Genomic DNA, 26,323 nt, shown 5'->3' on the forward strand with positions numbered 1-26,323 from the left:
TGGTCTCAAACTCCAGGGTTCTAGGGATTCTCCTGCCTCAGCCTCCTGAATAGTAGAGACCATAGGTATGCACCACCATGGATGGCTGCAGACTTTTTTCCCCCTTCAGAACTCGGGATTGAACCCAGGGGTGCTCTACCACTGAGCTGCATCCTCAGCCCTTTTTATGTTTTACTTTGAGACAGGTCTTGCTAAATTACTCAGGCTGGCCTCAAACTCGTGATCCTTCTGCCTCAGTCTCCCAAGTTGCTGGGATTATAGGCGTGTACCTTCACATCTGGATATGTGTTTAACTTTCCAAGAAGCTGGAAAACTGTTTTCCAAAGTACTTGTATCATCTTGCATTCCTACCAGCCTGAGAGTACCAATTATTCCTTAATTAACCTCAAGAGCAGTTTGTTTTAGCTATTCTATATGTGTAATGGTATGTGTTTGTGGTCCTATTTGGCATCTTCCTGATGATAAATGGTTTTGAGCAATTTTTTTTGGCACTTATTTTGTTTTCATGGATTTTCTTGGTGAACTGTTTGTTTAACTCCCTTGACAATTTCAAAAAAGGGTCATTTTCTTATTGAATTTTGAAAATTCTTTATAAATGTTGGGTGCATGTTCTTTATGCAACTGTGTATTGCAAATATTTTCTCGCAGTCTGTGACTTGTCTTTTACATGTTTTAAAAAGTGTCCTTTAGATTTTGATGAAGTTCAATGCTTTTTTTAATGAAATTTTGAATCTTAAGAAATCTTTCCTTAGATCAAGATCAAAAGGGCTTTCTTCTATGGTTTTTATTCTAGAAATTTTATTGCTTTAGATTTTACATTTAGATCTATGATCTGTTATGAGTTTAATTTTTGTATCTAATGCTCAGTATGGCCTTTTCCCCCTATATATGAATTTTCTGTCACAATTTGTTGAAAACACTAAGCTTTCTCCATCCAGTTGCCTCAGTACCTTTGTTGAAAATGAATTGACTTATTGTGTGGATTCTATTCTGTTCCATCAAGTTAGATGTCTCTCCTCTTGTCAATATTACACTGTCTTGATTACAATAAAGATTTACAGTAAATTTGAAATCAGGTTGTATGAGTCCTCCAACTTGTTTTCTTTTTTAAGAATATTTTAATATATTAAAATAGTTTTTTTTTAAAGTACAAGTATTCCAGGTCTTTATCAGTTACATATTTGTTAAGCTACTTCCTCTAATTCTCACCTTTAAAAAGGAGATAATAGTATCTACACTAAATAATTTTTGGAAAGGTAGGATTTTTATAAATCACTTAGTAAAGTGGGACATATTAATCTTTAAATAACTGTTAGCTATTATTATTTTAATATTCTAATTTGGACAATAGCTTTTCTATTATTTAATCTAAAATCATACTTTCAAAAATATAAAACATGCACATACCTGCTGCGATAGTTGTGTGTGTATTTTTATTGTAAAAAAAATATTTTGGAATTGTACTTTGTCTAGTCAAGGAACCAATAAGTAACTTTGAAAAAAGCATGGGAATATGTCTTGCATATCAGTTTACTAAGTTTTGTGGGGAATGATGCTGGAAAATAAGAAAGATTAATAAAAAATGTCATTGACACTTTGTGTAGAAAGAAATCACATACAGAACCGGGGGAAAGAATCTGGAGTCAGGTCCCAATAAATCTGGCTCTTGATTTGCAACTTCCAGCCGTGAAACCTTGAATACACCCTGTTGTTGGCATGGTTTTCTCAACTAGATGGTGTCACACAGTAGTTGCAGTGAAGATAAATTAGCCAGCAGTTGGGAAAGTGCTTTGGAAAGTGTAGCATGCTAAACCCATGGTTCCCAACTGTGAGCTCAAGTACCCTGAGGTGGGGCCATGAATTCACAAAGGCATGCTCTTGCATCTTTAAACTTTTTAGGAAATATAATTCTATCTGTTGAACATTGCATGAATTATTACCAATATGTTGTTTGGGTGTAACTACTTAATAAATGAAAAATTGGATTTATATTTTGGTGTGAAAAAAAAAAAAAACTACAGAGACATTAAGGTACGAAGAGTGAAAACCTTGGTAAGTTCCATGGTAAATGCCTGTTTTGTGAGAGCCACATGGATGGATATCTGTGGCTGCATGAATGTGAGTTATTTATTTATTTGAATGGGACAAACACTGCCAGATACATAAATGACTCCCTGATAGTCACCTTATGTTTCTTCCCCTCCTCCACACACACCAGAGTGGTGGTAGGTGCTAAATGCTCTAGTGTGCCCACTTACTACTGACTGCCATCTCTAGAGAGGCCATTGTATCAGAACCCTGTTACAGTGAAGAAGCAAGTGGAGGAAGATGAGGGATTGAACCAGGATCACGCCCCTAAGTGACTGATATTTAACCCCTGTTCCTTGTATCCCTGGAACCACATGTGTTCTCTCAGAAAGCCAAGGATTGTAGGCAACATCTAAATTATTGTTTAATTTTATATATATTTTTAAAAATCTTATTGTAATCCTTTTAAATTATTTGAGAAAAAAATGCATGGTGTAGAAGAATGAGTATAATCATCCTTGAGTCCTTAACAGCACGATCATGTGTATGTTCCCAAAAGTCGACTACGAAATCTGTGTGCTGTAGAACCAAGAAACTATATTTAAAAAAAAAAAGTTTTTTTTTTAAGTACAAAATGTTACACAGATTTTTTTTTAATACATAAAAATAAAAAGGAGGATAAGATGCCCAAATGAAAAATCCAATCTCCTTTTTTACAAAGAGAAATAATGAATTCATGATGTGGTAAATTGCCTTCATTACCATGAGACATATGGTTTCATAAACACAATGGGCGAACAATGGAGAGGAGGTTTGTTCCAACGTTCAGCCATGCAGTTTTCCAGGGCCATAATGACTGGTTGATAACGAGAGGCAGAATTTTCCAGGATGCAAGTCCTCCTCTATGTTGTGATATTAGTCAAGGAAGTCGGCTGTGCTGCAGGGGCCCCTGCCTCCTGACTTCTCACCTGCCACTCTCCCTCTCTACATCCTGGCCTCTAGCTGTACTTAATTGTGAGCGATTATTCCCATAGCACTTGCTCTTAGGTCTTTGTGCTATTGTTTTTCTTTTTGTTCAAGGTCAGTGCTGTCTGACAGAGCTTTCTGTCGATGAACATACCCTATATTTGCATGTGCAATTCGGAAGGACATGAGATGCAGATACCGAGCACTTGAGATGTGACTAGTGTGACTGAGAAACTAATATGTATTTTACTGATTGTCATATTCACAATTGGCCAGTGGTTACAGAATTGGATAGTAGCGCTTGGGTGTTCAGCTCTTCCTTGGCTTTCTTCCTCACTTCTAGATCCTTAGTGTTAGGTCACCTCCTATTCATTTTTCAAGATTTAGTTAATCTCCTTGAAAACACTCAAGAGCTCTATGGCTTCATCTTTGCATCTGTAATAATGTTTCCCTCTCCATAACAGCAGTACTATGTTGAAGGAATTTATCCATCAGACTGGGAGCTCCAGGAGACTTTGGGATAGCATCTTTGAATCTCCAAGCACCCAAGTACTGCACTGAAGCTGGTTATTACCTCCTTGTGGAACAAATAGGTCAGGAATAGGAGCCTAAGTAGGAGAAAGGTTATGTAATGTTGCACCAATACGATCAGTGAGTTTCAAAAGCTAATTAGCCTCACCTGAGGGGAACTTCTGAACTGCCCAGAAAACTGTATCATTATATGTCCCCCTTTAGAGTGGTCTTAATGGAGGTTCCAATTTCTTTTAATATTATTGAGGAACTGAACATAGTGCTCTGCATTACTATATCCAGTTCTTAGTTTATTATTGACAATTGTAGTCTAATTTTATATACCTAGAAGTAAATGTTTTAGAAAGTGGTAAACTAGTATCTCAGGTTGGGAGAAATCGAAGAAACCATCTGAAGTTACTGGCTTGTAAAGTTTACCTGAGCCCAGCGGCTTAGGAGGCTGAGGTATGAGGATAGTGAGTTCAAACCAAGCCTCAGCAAAAGTGAGGTGCTAAGCAACTCAGTGAGACCCTGTCTCTAAATAAAATATAAAATAGGGCTGGGGATGTGCCTCTGTGGTCAAGTGGCCCAGAGTTCAATCCCTGGTACCCGCCCCCTCCTCCAAATTTACCTGAGTACTGCAAGATCTTCACCTACTCTCCTTCTCTCTGGAGGTGAGAATTGAATGAATTTTACATCTTCCCTACACTAAGGAGTAGTTTGTGTGCAATGTTGTACTATATTCTAAGTCCACCTGAAGCATTTTAAAAATTTTTACTTGATCATATTTAGGAACATTAAATTTTTGGTCTTTTTGTCAAAAAGACTTATGTCTGACCATTCAGTATCTATTTGGTTTCTAAATCCATATGGAGATAGTGACAAAGCCCATTAAAAACACTAAAATGAAGATGTTTACTCCCAATACCAGTAATAGTAAATAATAATTAACTCTTACTTCCATTATCAGGTTAGGCACTTTATCTCACTTTATGTGGAGGAAGGAAGGAGAGAAAATTTTCATGCCTTAGAAGTTAAGCATATGGTTCATTAATATGTAAGGCACAAATTCAAACAACATGCCATAGTACTTAGCATTTGGTAAAATGTTCTTATGCTGAAATAATAGATTTGGACTCCTGACACTCAATTAAAATCATGTATATTTAGTTTATGATTAGCAAGTCTTAAGTTGCCTTTTTTTCCTGAAAAATATTATATCCAGACATTTTGAAAATCTCTTCAAATGGTTTTGTTTAATATCAAAGAGTTTTTACTTAAAAATGTTGACATTCAAATTAGTCACACAGAAAGTGGTTGACAAAAGATAAAATAGCAATCTTGTTCAAGGAATGAGCAGTTTCAAGTTCACCAAGTTGAGCAAGATGTACTTGAATGCAGTCAATGGTTGATTCTGAACTTCCAGGTGGAGTTCCAGGGACATAAAACTGACGTTGTCATTGGCACTTTGAGTCATTCAGGTCACACCAGAGAAAAACTGGCTCAGCAGCATGTCCCATGTGATTCAGCCTAGTGGCAGGTCTTAGTCAATGAGGGAAGTCATTCTTCAACTGGAAATGTCAGCAATGGAAAAATCAGCTTCTAGAGGCATCAACAGAACAACAAACCAATTGCATTGATTCTTCACTATTTTTTCCTAAATTCCCAAAGATTGACCAACTCCTTTAAATTTTTAAAAGTTTTTAGTTGTTAACCACTAATTCATGCATTGCATGGAAAACCAATGTATTCATTTGTTTATTCAGCAAATATTTCTGAGTATTTACTGTTGGCAAGGCACTATTTCAGTCACTAAATTAATCCAGTGACTAAAATTAAGTCCCTGCCTTCATAGAGCTTACATTTTGGTGAGGCAAACAATAAACAAAACACTTATGCATGTCTAGTATTGGTGTATGCCAACAACAAAAATAAAATGAATATTAAGTGGTTGGGGTGAAGAAATCCTTCTGTTTAGATGATGTTTAAGCACAGAACCAAAGAAGAAAGAGAACAAATAAAATGGATTATTCAAGGGAAGATTTTTCTAGTCAGAAGAAATGCAAAAGACCCATAATGATGGATTGAGCTTAGAGTATTTGAGGAACACAGAGGAGACTAGTGAGATCAGAACAGAATTGAGGATGAGGGGAACAGATTGGCAGCAGAGAAAGAGGAGGCTGTTGAAATGGCTAAACTCAAGGAATACAGGTAGGAGACTGAGTCACACAGGTGTCCAGGGCCAGATCCTACACCCTAAATACATTGGAGCTACCTGGATCAGTCCAGCTACCTGGACTGATCCTATCTGTTTTAATATTTCCTTCTGGCTGGTGTGAAAGAAGAGAGTCCAAGGGCAAAGAAGAGAGCAGAGAGAGCATCTGGGAGGCTACTGCAGTGACCCAGTGGCTTGGATAAAGGTTATGGTGAAGAAAGGTGAGGAGTGCTTGGAGGTGGCACCTTCAGGATTTACTGAAGATGGATCATCTCAATATGCCTCTGAAGGAGTAAAATCAAGGGCCACTTGAAGGCTGGAAAGACAGCCACACAGTCACCATTTGCTGGAGACTGCAGAAGGTGAACGCTTTGCTGTATTTTGGGGAAGAGTCAGGAATCGAATGTTCAGTTGTGAACACTTTTAAATTTGGAGCTTTTTTTAGATGACTAATTGGAGATGTATCTGGATGCTAGTGGTTTGGTCAGTGTTGGAGGAATAAGCTTGGGAGCCATAAGTTATAGACAGGATGTAACACCACAGGACTAGAAGGAATCACTGAGGAAGTGCTAAGGGAAGGGAGACAAGGGGTCTGGGGACTACACTCCAAGAGGAACAATAAAGAAGTTTGAGACAGACTGGCAAATGAGGGAGGAGGAGGACAAAAGAGAGGGTGCCCAGGGCCCAGTGAGGAAGGTGAAGAAGGGAGGGATCAACCATATCCACTGTTGTTGAGATGGCAAGGCAGGAAGCAAAAAGCTGAGTTAGGTTTGGCAACGTGAAGGCCACTGCTGTGGTGAGCACCCCCAACCCCATTTTTAAAATGAAGTGCTGATGAGAGCCTAGTAAGAATGTGTTGAGCAGGGCATGGTGACACACGCCTATAATCCCAACAGCTTGGAGGCTGAGGCAGGAGAATTGCAAGTTCAAAGCTAGCCTCAGCAACTTAGTGAAGCCCTAGGCAACTTAATGAGGCCCCGTCTGTAAATAAAATTATTAAAAGAGCAGGGGATGTGGCTCAGTGACTAAGCATCCCTGAACTCAATCCCCAATACCAAAACAAAACAAGAATCTGTTGAAGAATGTGTGTAGGAAGCATGGAAACAGTGAGCATAGAATATTGTTTTGAGATGTTTTCTTGTAAAGGAGAACACAGACGTGGAGCACCGGGCTGCAGAGGTATGTTGTGGTCAAGGGAAGTTCTCATCCCACCATGTTTTGATGCTTACAGGAATGGACAATGATTTCTTAGAGGAAGTTCACATTTGTGATCAAGATCATTTTGTAATTGTCATTAACAGTGCCCTGTGAAAGAGAAGGGTGATTGGAAAGAAGAATCCTCAAGAACCATGTAATTACCACTTTCTCTTTGCTCCTACTGTTTTTTGTTTGAATGATGATAATAACCCATGTGCCTTATAGAACATGAGCGCAGCATACACCTTAACTTACTATGTGCAGGAGATGGGATCACTTATTTTTAAATTTTTATAATAATTATACAGAGTCCCCATTCTTATTTTCCTACTCTAGAGCAGAGGAAACTGAGGCTTGAATAGGTTATTGGTGATGTCCAAGATCACACCACTGGTATTTATGCTCAGATCTTGAACTTTTGACCATGGCATGTAGAATTCCTCTCTACTTGTAACTGCATTAAATTGGAATTTGGACCTTTATGTATTACTTATAGCTTATTTGTCCAAATTATCATGTACATTTAGTAGTTTCCTGTTCCTAAAGCCATGTCTTCTCCTTTCTGGCTTGTTCATGGGGTAGAACATGCATTTCTTGACATAAGTTCCACCTCAAGGGAAAGGAGGAACAAACTGAGAGCACTAACAATACTCTTCAAGAGCTCTCGATAAAGCCCAATGAGCTGGATTATGCAAAAGTTCCATTACAGAAATAAGAGAATATAGCCAGGGGAGAGGGAGTACTTGTATTTTTCAGAATAAATCCAGGAGAGAAAATGCACTAACTGGTTTTTTCTATGCATCAATGAAAAAAGAGTTTAAAGGAAAATATGGTAGGCATAAAAATAAATAAGCAATAATAAATTAAAGCTTGCTCCGATATAGTGTTTGAAATGTTCTGCTTTAGGGCTGGGGGTATAGCTCAGTTACAGAGCACTTGCCTACACAAAGCCCTGGGTTCCATCCCCAAAACTGAAGAAGAAAAGAAAAAAAGACCCACTTATAGGAAAAAGGAAATATCCCTCTAGTCTGTTTAGTAGGCAAAATTGATCTATTTTAGAGAGAAATTAAAAGTACAATAAGATAAGCCAGGTGTGGTGGTGGAAGCCTTTAATCCCAGTGGCTCAGGAGGCAGAGGCAGGAGGATCATGAGTTCAAAGCCAGCCTCAGCAACAGTGAGGCGCCAAGCAACTCAGTGAGACCCTGTCTCTAAATAAAATACAAAATAGGTCCGGGGATGTGGTTCAGTGGTTGAGTGTCCCTGAGTTCAATCCCTGGTACCAAAAAAAGTACAATAAGGTAATGAAATAGGTTGAATTCAGATGTACATTTAGTTTCACAATTGAAGAGAGATGATCCCACTTCAACTATTATTTTAAGTCCTATGAAGTAGCTGACCCTTAGAACGTTGCCTTTAGTTAGCTGGGGCCCTCTTAAAGGTGTGGTTGATAAGAAGACATGTTGTGAACATTTTGTTGATAAAGAAGAAAGAACATTTTGTTGAGACAGAGATATGTACCCACCTTGTTTTTGTTCTCTTCCTTCTCATTTACAAGGTTACATAAAGCTAAGGAAACATTTTAGTCTAAAGACAGCTCCAAATTATGGCAGGTAAACAGTTTTAGTCTCTGGATTGAAAGGTATCAGAGCAGGGCATAGTGATTTATAATATGATAAAAGCAAAAATGTGTTACTACTATTTACTCGGACATTTCAAGATTGGATTGTTGAGTGGTTTCTCAAATATTTATAAGTAATCATTGAATTAAATATCTTGTTCTTGTCCTAGACACTCTTTAGGTCTTGCTTTGACTATGATGCCTTCTTTTAAAAAAAAAAAATTGAGACTTGACAGCTGATCATTTTCAGACTCTAAAACTACTTTTATCTTACTTTGAAATCTTCAGCATTCTTATGTGGTCTCTTTTGTCAGGAAAGGAAATGCAAGGTATCTGCATGTTCTTAATGGTTAGTACCCTCTCTTTATCCCACCCAAAACACACATCTCAGACTTCAGACACAACTAATGCTACCAAACATCCTTTTCCTCTATGGTTGAGGTGACCTGCACCACCATTCTTTATTTGGTGTAGGAGTAAAGAATTCATGTGACTATTTCTTAAGCACCTATATAATGACATACATAAAACCAAGCTCCTAAATCCTTTGACCTTCTGTGACTAAAGGGCCTAGCTATACATGCCCAGGGCAGTGTTATGCTTGCTGGAAATGTTCAAGTCCTACAAACTAGATTCATTTTTGCCTTCCATATTCTTTAAAAGTAAATGCCAAAATAAAAATGTAAGAAAATGGCAAGTGGTGACTTTGTCACAAACGAGACACCTGTAATTAAATGAGGGTGATAGTATAAGAGTGGGCTGTAGAGAGATGGGCCCTAGAGAATATGATTCCTCCTTAAACTCAAGAATATCTGATTCTAGTTATCAATCTAATCATCTATTTGAAAAAAAAAACTTTAGGAGTAAATAATGATTGAGATTAGTTTTAGAAAAGTGTTCTCTTAAGAATGTGTGTCAGGAATCAATGAACTTTGCTAATGAAGGAAGAAGGATGCTTAAGCATTGCTACCGGTGGAAATCACAAGTTGTAGATGAAGAAGGTGGTGTGGGTGGACAGTACATCAAACTTTTTTTTTTTTTTGGTCAAAAGTAATAGAAAAATGTCTTCTTTGATATAAGGAGAGTAACTAAGAACAGAGTATGGTCGAAGAGCATGAGAAGAAGATTAACATTAAACAGGGATGAGAGGTGGGAGGGAAAGGGAGAGAGAAGGGAAATTGCATGGAAATGGAAGGAGACCCTCAGGGTTATACAAAAGTACATACAAGAGGAAGTGAGGGGAAAGGGAAAAATAATACAAGGGGGACAAATGAATGTCAGTAGAGGGGGCAGAGAGAGAAGAGGGGAGGGGAGGGGAGGGGAGGGGGGATAGTAGAGGATAGGAAAGGCAGCAGAGCACAACAGACACTAGTATGGCAATATGTAAATCAATGGATGTGTAACTGATGTGATTCTGCAATCTGTATATGGGGTAAAAATGGGAGTTCATAACCCGCTTGAATCAAAGTGTGAAATATGATATATCAAGAACTATGTAATGTTTTGAACAACCAACAATAAAAAATTAAAAAAAAAAGTAATAGAAGGTCAGTGAAAAGGATGTTAATTTTGGGAAAGCTACTTGTGCTATCAGAACCCTTATACATAAGTGATTATTTTTCTGCTACTCAAACATAATATAGATATAGTAGATGAGCTTTCATAAATTTCCATGTCCTTTTTCAAAGGTCTGTTCTAACAGGACTTCCTGAGCAGCATGCATGTATTTCCTCTGTACCAAAATGACTCTCAGTTTCAGGAATCTGGGACTAAAACTCAAAGAATATCCTTAGTCTCAAGTGGTTAATATCAAGGCAATGGGGTTGGCCATATCTGAGCTAAGTTGCATGTGTGGAGAGAAATGGAGCAGAAAAGGCCAGTTGGAGTTCAGGAGGAAAAGAGGGGAGACAAAGAGGAAGACAGCAAGAAGGAATAGGAATGAAGAATACAGAAACCTGGGCCTGAGAAAGAACCAGACGCCTCTGTTGGTAATAAGATAATGGATAAAGGAGGTGGTGGATGATGAAGGCTTTCATCTATAGTCTCTTGTAAAATTGGCAACCTCAGAATAGATCCTTACTGCATTAAAGTGAATAGCATGAAGCTTTGTGAATGCAGACCTATCTTTGAAGAATACAACACACTGATACTGATACATCCTAATTTGTAGAAGATTTAAAATTTGTCTGCAAAATTTTTGACTCTTGACCCAAACAGAAGCAAGGCTTGTGTATATGCTGTAATCAGGGTCTTCCCCTAAAACAAATAACTCAATCAATAAATGGGCAAACGAACTACACAAACTCTCAAAATTAGTAAAAATGACTTACAAATATATTTTTAAATGTTCAGCATCTTTAGCAATCAGGGAAATGTAAATCAAAACCACACTAAGATTTCATCTCACTGCAATTAAAATGGCAATCATCAAGAATACAAATAGCAATAAATGCTGGCAAGTATGTGGGGAGAAAAAGAACTCTTATGCACTATTGGTGGGAATATAAATTAGTACAGCCACTATAGAAATCAGTATGGAAGTTCCTCAAAGGACTAGGAATTGAACAAGCATAGGATCCAGCGATAGCATTCCTCAGCATTCATCCAGAAGAATTCAAGTCAGAATACTTTAGAGATACACACATAACCATGTAAACATGGTTATATGTTATATATAGCAGCATAATTTACAATAACCAAGTTATAGATCTAGCATAGGTGCCCATCAATAGATGAATGGATAAAGAAAATGTGGTATACATATGCAATGGAATATTTTCAGACATAAAGAAGAACAAAATGTTGTCATTTGCAGGAAAATAGATGGAACTGGAGAGCAACATGTTAAGTGAAATAAGCCAGATTCAGAAAGCCAAGAATTGCATGTTTTCTTTCATATTGGATGCTAGAAAGAGAGAAAATGGCAAAAAAATGGATTTCATGAAAAGAGAAGAGAAATATTATAGTAAAGGGAGGGGTGAAGGGAAAGGAGGGGGAGAGGAGGTACTTGGAAATGAAACCGATCAAATTGTGTGCACAATGAACCACTATATGTACAATTATTATGCACCAATTAATAAAAAGAAATCTAGCTGTTCATGGAATTGTTTCAACACAGAGCATTATGGAATTGAGGCTGTGTGACTCCTAAGCTTGAATGTAAAAGATCCCGAATCTTCTTGCGTAGTTTTTCTGAATGCTCCCTATCAGAAAGACAGATGCCATGAAAGAAGTCTCACGATTCTGAGGCCACCATACTAGAGAGGCCACACAGAGGTTCTCAAGTCAGCAGTTCCAGCAGAACTCTCAGCCAACAGCCAGCATCAACTCCAGCTTCATGAATGAGCTGTCTTGGGTGTCTAGACTTCAGATAATGGTAGCCCCAGCCAACAACCTCTGTCTACAACCACACGACAAATCCCAAGCAAGCACCTTTCAGCTGCCTTTCTCAAATTCCAGAGTATACAAAGAACTCAAAAAATTAGACAATAAGAGAACAAACAACCCAATCAACAAATGGGCCAAGGACCTGAACAGACACTTCTCACAGGAGGACATACAGTCAATCAACAAGTACATGGAAAAATGCTCAACATCTCTAGCTGTCAGAGAAATGCAAATCAAAACCACCCTAAGATACCATCTCACTCCAGTAAGATTGGCAGCCATTATGAAGTCAAACAACAACAAGTGCTGGCGAGGATGTGGGGAAAAGGGTACACTTGTACATTGCTGGTGGGACTGCAGATTGGTGCAGCCAATTTGGAAAGCAGTATGGAGATTTCTTGGAAAGCTGGGAATGGAGCCACCATTTGACCCAGCTATTCCCCTTCTTGGTCTATTCCCTAAAGACCTAAAAAGAGCATGCTACAGGGACACTGCTACATCGATGTTCATAGCAGCACAGTTCACAATAGCAAGACTGTGGAACCAACCTAGATGCCCTTCAATAGACGAATGGATAAAAAAATGTGGCATTTATACACAATGGAGTATTACTCTGCATTAAAAAATGACAAAATCATAGAATTTACAGGGAAATGGATGGCATTAGAGCAGATTATGCTAAGTGAAGCTGGCCAATCCCTAAAAAACAAATGCCAAATGTCTTCTTTGATATAAGGAGAGTAACTAAGATCAGAGTAGGGACGAAGAGCAGGAGAAGAAGATTAACATTTAGCAGGGATGAGAGGTGGGAGGGAAAGGGAGAGAGAAGGGAAATTGCATGGTAATGGAAGGAGACCCTCAGGGTTATACAGTGGAGGGGGTAGAGAGAGAGGAGGGGAGGGGAGGGGAGAGGTGGGGAGGGGGGAGGGTGGAGGATGGGAAAGGCAGCGGAGCACAACAGACACTAGTATGGCAATATGTAAATCAATGGATGTGTAACTGAGGTGATTCTGCAATCTGTGTATGGGGTGAAGGTGGGAGTTCATAACCCACTTGAATCAAAGTGTGGAATATGATATGTCAAGAAATTTGTAATGTTTTGAACAACCCACAATAAAAAATTAAAAATAAAAAAATAAAATAAATAAAAAAAAAATTCCTGATGCAAAAAAATATCTTGAACAAGAGAGAAGAGGAAGGATGGCTTTTAACCATGCATGTTCCTATTGACCAGTGTCTCATGCTGGAAGCTACTCAATCAGGTTGAGTCTAACACTAGTGAAGAAGATTGAGGCTGCTTTTTTAAAAAATTCAGTCTCACACAAAGTAGCCAACGCCTCTAAATTCTGTGTTAGTTGCACTCTGAATTCCCATCCATCTTTTCACCAGTTTATAGCATGAATCACGATATTTGGGGTGGGGGGATGCGTAGAAGAACTCGTGAGAGTCCTTATGGGCCCTTGCAAAGTCATCATCACTACTGTGGCAACTCAGACAAATGCCTCATGACAGTGCTGGGAACAGAACAGCGAGGCAGGGGAAAGGAAGAGCAGGAGCTGTGTAGAGGGAAAAGCAGGGTCTGCTGGATTGTACACAAGCCACTCCGGTCTTTAAAGGACGTGGGAATTCCAAAGCCCTTTAGACTTAAACACATAATTTCTTTACCACAATCCCTTAGTTGGTGCCCAACTGTAGCCGATCACAGCTCCAAGTATTCTATTTCAAGACCTTTTTTCTGATTCATGGAATTAGTTATGTGGGCTTTTAATGTAGCAGCTGAGAGCCCAATGTTAGATTGACTATTTAGATTTAGTCAAAATGAACAATTTATATTCATAAGGTATTCAAAAGATATACTGTCTGTTCATTCTTCTATATCTAGGCTCACACATGCAAATCTCCAGGGGCCAAGGCCATAGGACAATTGCAGGAACCCCTGTGTGAGGCCAGGATGCACAAATGACCCTCTTCAGGAGTCAGTGGTAGCTCAAGGCCAGCCATTGGCCATAAAGAAACTGATTTAAACTGGCCAAATATTATAGTCTTTTAAATGAATTGGAAGAGCTGAATTTTTGTGTAAAATCCAATTTTAAAATATTAACAATGAATTAAAATATATATAAAACACAGTGTTTGCCAAATTCAGCCAGGGAAAGGCATCTGCAGCCAGTTTCAACCCTTTCTGGGTTCTTTAAATTTTCCCCCTTCACCAAGTGAGCTTAACAGAAAGCAACATATTGAGACTAAGTTTGACTCCTCATAAATAATGTTCCCTGGATTTTGTTTTAATTTGGTGACCTTGATTTCTATCAAAGACCAGTGTCCACTTTGCTTTGCAACATTTCTTATATAAGGGTACACACAGCAAATTTCTACTAGAAGTTGGTAGGAAGAAGTGTGCTTTTCCAGATAAACTTGTGTGTTTCCTTTCATCAGATAATTAGAACTGTGTAGCTTGTTATGCTTCCTCATTTGGCTTGACTTCTAAGAAGTTCAGAGTTAAATATAGAGCTCATACAAACATATTCCATGATCTGATACTATGAACTTTTACTTTTCTCTAATCACGAATGGTTTCTAAGTTTCCTTTAGTATATATGTAATTCACCTGGTTTTTTTTTTGTTGTTGTTTGTTTGTTTGTTTGTTTACTATTAAAAGTTCTAAATCTTTTCTGGGCCATTTATGACATGTTCATATCACGTAACACAAATGCATAGCACATAATAGACATTTTATATGTATATATTTTGTGAGTACATACTTTTCACTATTTTATATTGCTTCTCTATCATGATTTTTTGAAAAATAAATATAATATTAATGAGTAAATGCTTTGTCCAATTATATCTGGCTGTCTGGCTATTTGTCTATATTTATAATATATACATATTTAATGCATATAACACAGGTATTCATGTGTATGTATATTTTATATAAATGGTATATGACATATTTTATTTTTTTTCTTTTTTTTAATTTATTTTTTTATTGGTTGTTCAAAACATTATAAAGCTCTTGACATACCATATTTCATACATTAGATTCAAGTTGGTTATGAACTCCCAATTTTACCCCAAATACAGATTGCAGAATCACATCTGTTACACATCCACATTTTTACATAATGCCCTGTTAGTAACTGTTGTATTCTGCTACCTTTCCTATCCTCTACTATCCCCCCTCCCTCCCCTCCCATCTTCTCTCTCTACCCCATCCACTGTAATTCATTTCTCTCCTTGTTTATTTTCCCATTCCCCTCACAACCTCTTACATGTAATTTTGTATAACAATGAGGGTCTCCCTCCATTACCATGCAATTTCCCTTTTCTCTCCCCTTCCCTCCCACCTCATGACTCTGTTTAATGTTAATCTTTTCTTCCTGCTCTTCCTCCCTTCTCTGTTCTTAGTTGCTCTCATTATATCAAAGAAGACATTTGGTATTTGTTTTTTAGGGATTGGCTAGCTTCACTAAGCATAAGACATATTTTAAATACAATTTAAAATCTGATTTCTTAGTAATCCATTGAGAATTTTCTTATGACACCATATTTTGAAAAAAAAAATTATTGTATACATTTTTGTAATGTTTAGTTATGTAAGTAAACTTTAACCCTTCTATTGTTAGATATTTTACTTATTTCCCATTTTTCAACATTTAAACACTGCTACTATGAATGTAAATATTCATGTGCTTGTCATAATTTAAGGGGTAAATTTTAGAAGTAAGCTGGTGAGGGTCAAACCATACATTAAGAAAATTATTTCTTTCCGTAATGATAGTATTAATGGAATTGATATACAAGTGTGTCCCTCTGAGATCTGATATAAATGAGATGATTACCCAAAATATCTTTTGTTAATATAATAGATTAAAATAGATACTTATTATCTTACATCACATCTTTAATTATAGACAAAAGCAGGGTCTTGTGTTTTGTTTGAGCTTTAGCACTTCTTTCACCAACCGTATTTGCACATCTTTCGCCCACTTTTTAAAATAGCACTGTTAGTTTTTTTGTTTTCCCTTGTTTTAAGTTGTGGGCTAGACATTGTTTCCACGACTGTTCTACTTCTTCGGAATATCTGAAAAATCTCAAACTTCATACCAAATGTTTCCAGACTAAACTCTGCTAGCCCCTTCCATCCAGTTATGTACAAATCTGTAGTTTATTGAAAGGGAAATTCTACTGCTATGTAGCTCTCACCTTTGTTTGCCAAAGCTCAGTTCAATAAATTGGTTAGACACTAACATGAGTTCTAGACTTTTTATTCACCCCTTCTGAGACACTAAGAACTTTTACTTACCCATCAAGAGAAGCTGAATGCTACTTCATGAAAACACAAGTACCCATTTGCTATCAATTCAGTTTTCCAAATGGGACTTTCCTGTTGGGGCTTTCTTGAGTCTTACTCATTCTTTTCTTTCCTGGCTACCCCACCCCCTTCCTCTAATAATTTAGAGTTCTCTTTCCAGAAATATCAACCAGGCGGGTACAATTTTTCAGTGCTTCCTATTCCAGTGACGTAAAACACCCACAGAAATTTTCTGCTAATCCTGAGTAAAACAAACAACAATGTCAGAAATGCTCTTGAGGCCAGATCATAAAGTCAAAACACATACTAGCTGGCACCGAGACTGTCATTGTGCCATGCGTGTGCTTGAGGGACAACGAGTTTGCTTTCCTTTGGAAGGGCTCAAGCCTCTCATGCATGCCATTATTTAAAAATATCAAAGACACTTTATTTTGGTTTGGGAGACTAGCATTTACATCTGAAAATAGCTACAGTTTTCTCAGGATTTTGCATTGCCAAAGAAGCAATTTGTGAGTTGTAATCATGAAACAGGGAATGGTTTTCTTTCCATCTTCATTATGTGCATATTAGGTTTTGTTATTGTATTTATATAAGGCATTTCTTCTGAAGCACTGTACAGTTGGCTGAAATAGAAAAAGCAAAACATATTTGCATCTCGTCCCTGTCTCTGTTTAGTTTTGAGAGAGACATGAAGGGGCACAGAGTTTGTGATGGTCCCTCCTTGACTAGGCTTCATGCCAATGGTGTGGACAAGAGCCCTACCCTAAAGTCTCCCACAGGCAAGACCTCATGAGTCTTCCTGCACTATGGTCTTGTGAAGGAGCCTCTTCCTTAATTTGGCATCCTCAAAACTATCAGAAAGAGTGCAAAAGAGTGAAATGAACAGAACCTATCCCCTTCCCCAGATGCCACGAATATGGCTGAGCATATTTGACTTTAGCTCTTATCTTCACTTCCCTTCCATTTCCTAGAACTGAAGGACTCCCAGGAACACATATCCCAGTCACTTGATCCAAGGCATTCTTTTGGCAATTCAAGACAGAGGAATTCGACGACCGGGATTCCTGAAACAATCCTGGGATATAGTTAGTACGTTCAGGAGGTCTCACCTTTTAAGTTAAGGATCAGGAGCTTAAACCCCGATCACATTGACATTTGTTGTTTCTATTGGGCATCTGTTTGGATCCCTGGATGAAAGTGATCAAACCAAGAAACAAAGCAAAACACTCAAATGAACTCAAGCAATAAAAGTAATTTATTAGTTCATATAACTGAACTGTTCAAGGATGGGGCTAGTTTCTGATATGGCTGCAATTAGAGACTAAAATGTGATTCATTACAGGCTCCATCTCTTTGAAAGTCTTTCCACTTGAGTAACTCTGATGGCCAGAAGCTGCTGAAGACTCCCAGCCTAGCAGCTTCACAATCTCAGCAGGGAGAAAGTGTCTTTTCTCCAGGACAGAAGGGTAGGCAAGATTAGGAAGAACCGAGGCAGGCCCACAAATGGAGGGGATATGCATCCTAGACATTTTCATTCCTAAGTAGAGGAATGGGGTACTCACAGGAATCAGAATTTCTATTGTCAGAATCAGAGGATTCTGTTGCTAGAAGATTCAAAGCCATCACAATCCACTTCTTGGCATGGTGTAGTAGCAGAAGTAATCAGCCTGTCCACTTTGCTTTCATCTTGCTATTATGTTTGGGCAAGGCAGCTCTCTAAGCCCCAACATCTTAGCTTTTCCACGAAAAATAAGAGCATACACACAATCATTTCACTGAGACCACTGTATGAAGGAAACAAGAACAATTACGAATGTAGGGATTAGTATTATCCTCTACCGCTCCTAGACCTGACTATGCCAAGCCATCTGTTTACTTGTACCTAGGACACAATTTAATCTGCAGGGCTCTAAAAGGGAAGGTGATTGCTTAATGTTCAAACTGAAGAGCTCTTTCAACCTACCCAGGTGTTCATGCAGCACTTCTGCCTCCCACCTGCTTCACCCAAGTGATGCAAAGAAGATATGTTGGTTTCGGCTTCCTAATCATCCTTGGGACTTTGAGAGACATCTTTGTCCAATGCAGCTTCACTCTGAAGTCTTGGGCTTCTATTTATGGGCTCTTTTTGGAAGTTGTCTTAGACTTTTGAAAACCAAAGCATTTGAAACATTCATCTCTTTATCCCTGAAAATGGAAGAGGAGAACTAGCTCCTCTCCAAAAGCCCCAGCCACACCTGCTGTTTATCCTGCATTCACAAGGAGGTGACTCTCCCGGTAGTTCATGGCATTTCCTTTGACACATCAAAGTGAAACTTCTACAAGACAGAAACAACATGTCTATTGTTAGATGAAAAGTAAATATCCCATTTCAAGGCAAAAACGACAACACCAGATTGATCTTTTTTGAAGTCTTAATACCCTAAGTTGTCTGGATTTGGGGTTTAGGGACAACTGAATGGATATTGGTGAAAGTGCAAGATGTCATTCTGGTAAAGTCATTCCCTTGGAAAAGGACAAAGTTACACAAATATTTCAAAGAGGAAAACAGAAATCACTATAAATATTTTTATTTTTTCTCAAAGGAGTAAGTTGTCTACAAATCCAACTGATTATAAGAGCCCCTGGATTTTGTATTTTCCACAGAAATGTATTCCCTTCTTTTTTTCCTTGCTGTCTTTATGTCTTCTATCTGGATATTCTCTCCTAACTCACTTTTAGTGCCTTTTAAAATCTATCTTCTCTCCAAACTTCCACCTTCTCAGTTGTCCATCTAGATGCAGGCCTAAGGCTGTTTAGTATGATATCCTTGGGAACATTCACTAACCTCTCTGGGTCTCAGTTTTCTTAATACATAGTTCAAGGGATTATATGAGGATTAAGTGAAAAAATATATATATAGCTTAGAATAGAGTCTGGCCCGTAGGAAGCTCTAATTAGTACTGGCACATACATGTTAGCTGTTATTCCCTCGTGCCCTCTGTCACCTGGGCTTCAGCCTTGGGTAGGCATTAGATGTGTTTCACCTGCATGTTTTCCTCTACCTTGCTTCCATGACCAACCAGGGAACTCTTTTCCATTCTTCATGGCCCTGTGCCAGTGAACCCTCTGGATTTCTTCACGGAAGACTTATAGATGCCTCTTTTGGGGTATTACTCCATTGTATCACTGGGGATATAGCTCAGTTGGTAGTGTGCTTGCCTTGCATGCACAAGGCCCTGGGTTCAATCCCCAGCACCACAAAATAATAATTAATAATAATAATAATAGCTACAACAACAATAATAGAAATAGCTACTGCTGATTGGATTTCTAGAATGAATGAGGTGCTTAATACATATCATTCTGTTTAATCTTCATGATCATTCCTATTACACAGATGGGAAAACTGAGGCTCATGGAACAACTTCAGCTTGTCCAAGAAGTGGTAGTGCCAGATTAAACAATGGTCCAATTCAGCAAGCCATAGTCATTCAATCACATGTCATACTCCTTCTCAGTGTGTATAGTTAAAGAAACTATAACTTCTTGTAGTTTCTTTATCCCCTCTCCTTTGCTGAATCTCTGAGCTGCCTGAATGCCTGAAACCATCCTTGACAGCCCCATCCTTGTTCATGGAATAGCCTGGAAAAAAGTACCTGAGCACTATGCTCCCTTGATTCAGTGAGCCCTCCATATCCTCCTCCATCCCAATGTGAGCATCCACTTTCATTTGTGTTCTTCCATCTCTGATCACGAGCTGTGTTTTTCTTCTATGACAAAGACTCCTTTACCTGCTTTCTGTCTTTTAATTTTTCAGAATCTTTTGGCTCATGTGTGGGAGCAGAGAGTTACCTCAGATTCCACATGTTAAAGCAGTGAGTACTTCTTGCCAGTATTGGATCCCTGGACACCATCCTGCCTCTCTGGCCAGTATCCCTGCCTTCTGCTTCTTAGGGAGAAGAGAAATGAAAGCAGACTTTTGGAGAGTTTTTAATGCAGTAGCCTAATACCTGGCACATGGTGAACACTCAGTAAACAACGGTGAAAAAAATGAATGATTGGAAAAGCGATCACCTGTGAACACCTGTGATGATCACCTGTGAACAGTGACATTGGGTGGAAAATGAAGTCAAGGAATAGGCTCTTCATCAAAAGGGTCCAAAGATGACTGAACTCCCATTTTGCTTCCCTGGAGAGACTCAGTAGTGGTGGCACATGGGTAGATGCAGACAGTCTGGATAACTGCTGCTTGAAGAATGGATCGAGACCCCCACAGTGCCATCAGCTACCTGCATGCTGATCTGGACAGGAGCGTTCTTGCCTGTAGCCACACTGGAGGTGAAGGGCTTTTCCTTCTGATAAACCTTTTTCTCAATGACTCATTTATTTGCCTTTCAGTCCCCTGAAGTTCAGTAACTTTTCTGGTTTTTATCAATCCCAAAATTAACAGAAAATATCTTTCTTCCTTCAGGAAATGACCTAACGAAGATGAAGAGCTTTAATCTAACTCATATAAAATGCTCAATACACCACTTTGTTTTAATTTCTTTTTTTACTAAAAAAAAAGTGTTCCTAAAATACCAACCATATATGATCTTTGGAATTCCTTTTTGAGAAAAGAGACCCTTCACAAAAGCTAGACAGTTTTTTCTAAGAGAGAAAGTAGAGTAAGAAGAAGGTGGTTGGGTGCCTTTTTTTTTTTTTTTTTTGCTACTGAGGATTGAACTCAGGGGAACTATTTACTTACTTTTTATGTGGTGCTGAGGATTGAACCCAGTGCCTCACACATGCATAAGCCACCACTGAGCTACAATCCCAGCTCCTCTTTTTATATTTTATTTAGAGACAAGGTGACACTGAGTTGCTTAGTGCCTTGCTAAGTTGCTGAGGCTGGCTTTGAACTTGTGATCCTCCTGCCTCAGCCTCCCAAGCCACTGGGAGAGTGCCATTTTTAAAGAACTACATATCAACTGTGAATAAAATCAAACTTTTATGAAAGGAAGTTGATTTTTCCTCCCACTATAATTACATATGGAAACCTTGACATCCTTCAACTTTACTGAAGAAATTAGACTCCTGGGGTTGATTTCTCTGAGTTCTGTAGAGGTTCGCTCTGGTCTGCAGGATGTGGGCCCTGTGGCAGTTGAAGAAAGCATTTGTTCCTTTGGGCCTTCACAGGTAACTTCCCCCAAACCACGTGTCTGTGGTCTTAAAGACTCCCCTGAACCTTCCTCTCTGGTTCCACCTAGACCTTTTTCTAAATCTGAAATTGTTAGGGCCTAGTTGTTCCTTCACAAAAGGAAGTCCACCTCCCCAGGCCTGAAGTCTTGAAGCACTTCCCTTTCATTCTCTGAGAGAATTTAGTATTTGTTACAGTCCCAGGCAGCGGCTTTCTGGATTAGCCTTTGCAGGCCTTTCCAGGCTCCAGGAAACTTGGCAGGAATGTTTGGCAGCTTCCTAAACTTACTAGAAATACCAGAAGCCCACAGTTTGCATAATACTAATTAAGTTTTCAGCCCAGTCTCCCTTATAGTGTAGAAGATCCAACAATTTAGGAAACGTCCTATATAGGGATTGATCAGGGAAGGCACTGATCCCAAACCACCAATAAAACAAGAACGTGGAATTCACAGGTAGCCCTGGCAGCCGCATCCGCATCCCATACTTTCAAAGGAGAGCTCTTTTGATGTTTATTTTATTTTTTCTCTTGCAGTGCAAATCCTGCCAGCCTCGCATCATTTTCTAGTATCACTTCCTGAGGCACCTGCACTGATTTCTTCTTTGCCTTTGGAAGTGTTTAGTTTTCTCTAAGCCATTGTACCAATAGGTGTGGTACTCTGGTATTTTGACACACCTCTGGGGTGAGGCGAGACAGGGCACCTGTGCCAAGTGTCTTCACCCACCCAAGGTGTGGTGATATCTTCTATTCTATTACCACATCGTGGAGTATTTTATTCACCTCTCACCACAAGTCATCCAAAATGTGGAGTATTTTATTCACCTCTCACCACAAGTCATCCAAAAAGAAAACATATTGGTCTTGGGCTTTAAACCCCACTTTTTTTTTTAATTTGATTTTTGAGTATTGCTCTGGAGCATTCTCTTTCTCTCTCTTTTCCCTCTGTATATTTTTATTGATATAAATCCCACTTTAAAGCTTCAGAATTCTGGTTATTCTGTGGGGGATCAGGGATCAGTCTTTCGATTTTCACATTTTTATACTAATGACTGTAATATCTTCTAAGATATTAGAAAGAAAGAAAAAGGCAAAGGAGGAGACCCAAGTGAAATGGGAGACAGTGGCTTTTCCCTTTTGCTTTAGAAATCCATGTATTTAAAGAGGGCACATGATAGGGAATTGATTTGGTCAATATTCCCTAAAACTCTGTGCTTGAAAAACATATTTCAGTAATTAGCAATTTTTTTTGAAGTGTCAGTTCGAGGTAGCTACTGATTACTGGTGTCCTGTTGTGGCTGGGCATCAGGATCCCCTCTTTGAGTTCTGAAGTTCCGGTGTCCACGTGGATTGTGATACTGTTGATTTTGTGTAGTCAGGCCTCGGTAAAAGGCTCAGGGTAAGTGAGAGAGCTGGTGGACAGTGGCCCAGCCTAATCCCTGAAGGAGTACCAGGGGGTTTCCAGGCCTGCCTATTGAGAAGTGTGAAGCCTCAGAATGTCCCTAAGGTGGGAATTCACTGGTTTCCAAGGGAACGAGACGTAGGGATAAAACAAGGTCCATTCTTGGAGTGGTTTTGATTTTGTAGTTGAAGAGTCAAAACCAATGTGAGAATTCATCAACGGTTCAGTGGTGAATTATGAGGCATGGATTATGAGTTCCAGGGGAAAGTAGAGAAGGCTGACGTCAGTGTGGACTGAAATAGCTGGAGAAGACTTCCTGGAGAATTGAGGGCTGGCACTAGGCACAGAAAAAACAAAAATGACTACAGATTGATAAAGTCCTATATGACCACTTTTAAGGGTTCAATTTGAATTAACCTCTCTACAACAAGTGTTGCTTTGGAGGTTGGGAAAGATTGTTGAAGAAAGAGAGCAAGGTTCCCTGCATGCACACATTCAGGCTCTCTCCTGAGCTGCTTGTGAGAAGCCATTCACAGAACACACAACTCAATTTAGGAACAAAGCATACCTAATATATTCATAGGAGAAAATCTGTGAATTATTGGAGGGTTTAATGCACACTAAGATGAAATTATCTCAGTCAAGTAGAAGAAATCAGATGATAATTTTTTTTCCTCAGTTAAAAAATCCTTTATAGCAGGCTCTAGAAAACTGCCCTCCTAGGACCAAATCAGGCCCATTTCTTGTTTTTGGATGACCTGTGAGCTAAAAATTATTTTGAAATGAAGGTGATATTTTGTGACAAGTAAGAATTCTATGAAATTCAAATGTCAGTATCCAGAGTAAAGTTTTGTTGGGATACATCCACACCCATTTGTTTATATATCATCCATCACTGCTTTTGTGCTAGGACAGCAAGCTAAGTAGTTGCAACAGAAGTCAAACGTATTACTTTGTCACTTTGCACTGGGACTCCATGTGCTAAAAATGGCAGTGACACAATAATAAATGGACAGTGTTTTGGGTGACACATGTATCACCTTTCTGAGCAAAAAGATACTTTTCAAAGAAGAAATACATAAAACCTTATTGAAGATCAGCACTAACAGATGAACATTTGCAATCAATTTTGATGATGGAAAATATGAATTTCAAAGCCAGTTAAGGAAAATATGACTTCCCCCAAATGAATTTCATTCTTCTTATTAGTAGACCTGTGCTACAAAAGAAAAAAAAAGTACTCAATTATTACTATATTTAAATTTTTTTAAGTTGTGAAAAGTATCCAAAAGAATTCAAGTTAGCATACTTTAGAGGTATATGCATAACCCATGTTTATTGCAGCACAGTTCATAATTGCCAAGTTATGGAATTCACCTAGTATCTGTCAACAGATGAATGGATAAAGGAAATGTGTTAGATAATACACAATGAAATTTTATTCAGCCATAATGAAAAATGAAATTATATCACTTGTAGGAAAATGGATAGAACTGGAGAGCATCACGCTTAGTGATATAAGCCAGACTCAGAAAGATAAGTGTCATATGTTTTCATAAGTTAGAGGGTAAAACAAAAAAGAAAGAAAAAAGACTTCATTAAAGTAGAAGGGAGACCCTTTGGGTAGAGGAAGGGGATCAGGTGAGGAGGGTACAGAGAGGTATTGGTGAGGGAAATTGATATAATTGTGTTATATCATGTATACATATGCCACAATGAAGCCCTCTATTCTGTATAATTATTATGTAGCAACAAAAAATCTTGATTGGCACGAAAAAATATTTTTTCATACCATATTGTAACAAGTGCTAAGTGTTCCACATGGATTTACTGATAAATGCCTTTTTCTTGCTCTGATTATGTAAAATGTTAGAGTCAAATAAAGTTCAGACCCAGAAACTTTAAAAATTGTGGAAATTAGTTTTCTTTCTTGTTATATGTTATATAAGTATCAATGCAATATCTTTGATTTTTCATCTTGTCCCCCAAAGCCTAAGATGTTTATTATTTGGTCTACAAAGAAATTTTGTCAAATTCTATCTAAAATAAGAGTGTTATGCCTGAGGGGCACTTTAGGACTTGTGAAGTATTTTGTGTGCATGTGTGTGGTTTTATTTTCCATAATCTTGGGTGGTTTTGACAGCAAATTTATAAGATGTTCCAAGAGTTACTATTGTCTTTATTTTATGTAGAAATATTTACAGTTGACACTGAAGTGGTCCTCCAAGGTTTGGAAATATTGAATGATCATAGCTTGGGAGTAAAATATGGAGATGCTGTAGAGACCCCCTGGTATAATAACCTTGCCTCAGAGAAGGAGGTGTATGAATAAACCTAAGAAGAAAATGATCCTTTGGGAGAGGAAGAATCAGGACCATAACTCCTTCTTCTGGGTATTCCAGGTTTGGGAGACCAATGAGGTGAATCCATAGTCATGTTGAAGCTCCAAGGTTTGGCTTACCTGAATCTTGATGCTCATTTGATCAGTGTTATGGGTTAAATAGTGTCCTTCCAAAAGATGTTGCCATCCTAACCCACAATACCTGTGAACCTGACCTATTTGGGAAAATGAGCCTACACAAAGTAAATCAAATTAAAGTGAGGTTTTAGGGTATACTGTAATCCAACATGACCCACATTGTTATTAAAAAGATACAATTTATAGACAGATGTATGAAGAGAGAATATTATGTGAAGACACAAATGTCACTTAAATACCAAGGGATGTCCGAGGCCTCCAGAAACTAAAAGCATGGAATGAACCAGCCTAGTTTATACCTTTATCTCAGATTTCTAGTCTACAGTACTGTGAGGTAATAAATCAATACATTTCTATTCTTTAAGGAACCTAGTTTGTAGTGTTTTATTACAGTAGCTCTAGGAAATTCATATTCCCACAGCTGTCCCCATCCTGTCACTGTGGACATGATTAGGGACAGTATGTGACGGTAAATAGAAAATCTTAATACTAATAATCTGAGAAGGTCTTTCCCCTGGGCTGGGCAATCCTGCGTCAGTGGGCAAGAATGATCAGTCAGATCATTCTTCAAACAGAGCCTCCTTGTGACACTAAGTGGCAACATTATTTGTGGCCCAGTCAGACTCTAGTTCTCTTCATTGTTTGGGCTTGTGTCTGCCCCTGGACTTCCTGATAATTGACCTAATACTGAGCTGAGTGGTTAACTGAGAAGGTTAAATTTAAAAATCAATAATATAAAAGAATGTTACTGTCTCTGTATTTCTTATTTGGGATAAATAAAGCATCCTGTTAAATTTACAAGGGAGGCGTTAGCCACCTCCAAGTTCTGACACCATACAAGCAATACAGCCAATGAGAATAGTAATAAGCAAATCAACAAAAAATCTTAGATGGTCCGGATTAGAACCCAGCCCAGATTCATCCCACAGCACAGTGTCTTCAACACCCCCTCCCCCACTCAACATTTGAATTTTGCTCAGGATGACAATATTACTTAGAGAAATGTATTCATTTAGGATAGTTTTAAACATTTCAAAGTCTATTCACTAAT

The sequence above is a fragment of the Marmota flaviventris genome, chromosome 6 (assembly GCF_047511675.1).
Source record: "Marmota flaviventris isolate mMarFla1 chromosome 6, mMarFla1.hap1, whole genome shotgun sequence".
NCBI classification, from domain to species: domain Eukaryota; kingdom Metazoa; phylum Chordata; class Mammalia; order Rodentia; family Sciuridae; genus Marmota; species Marmota flaviventris.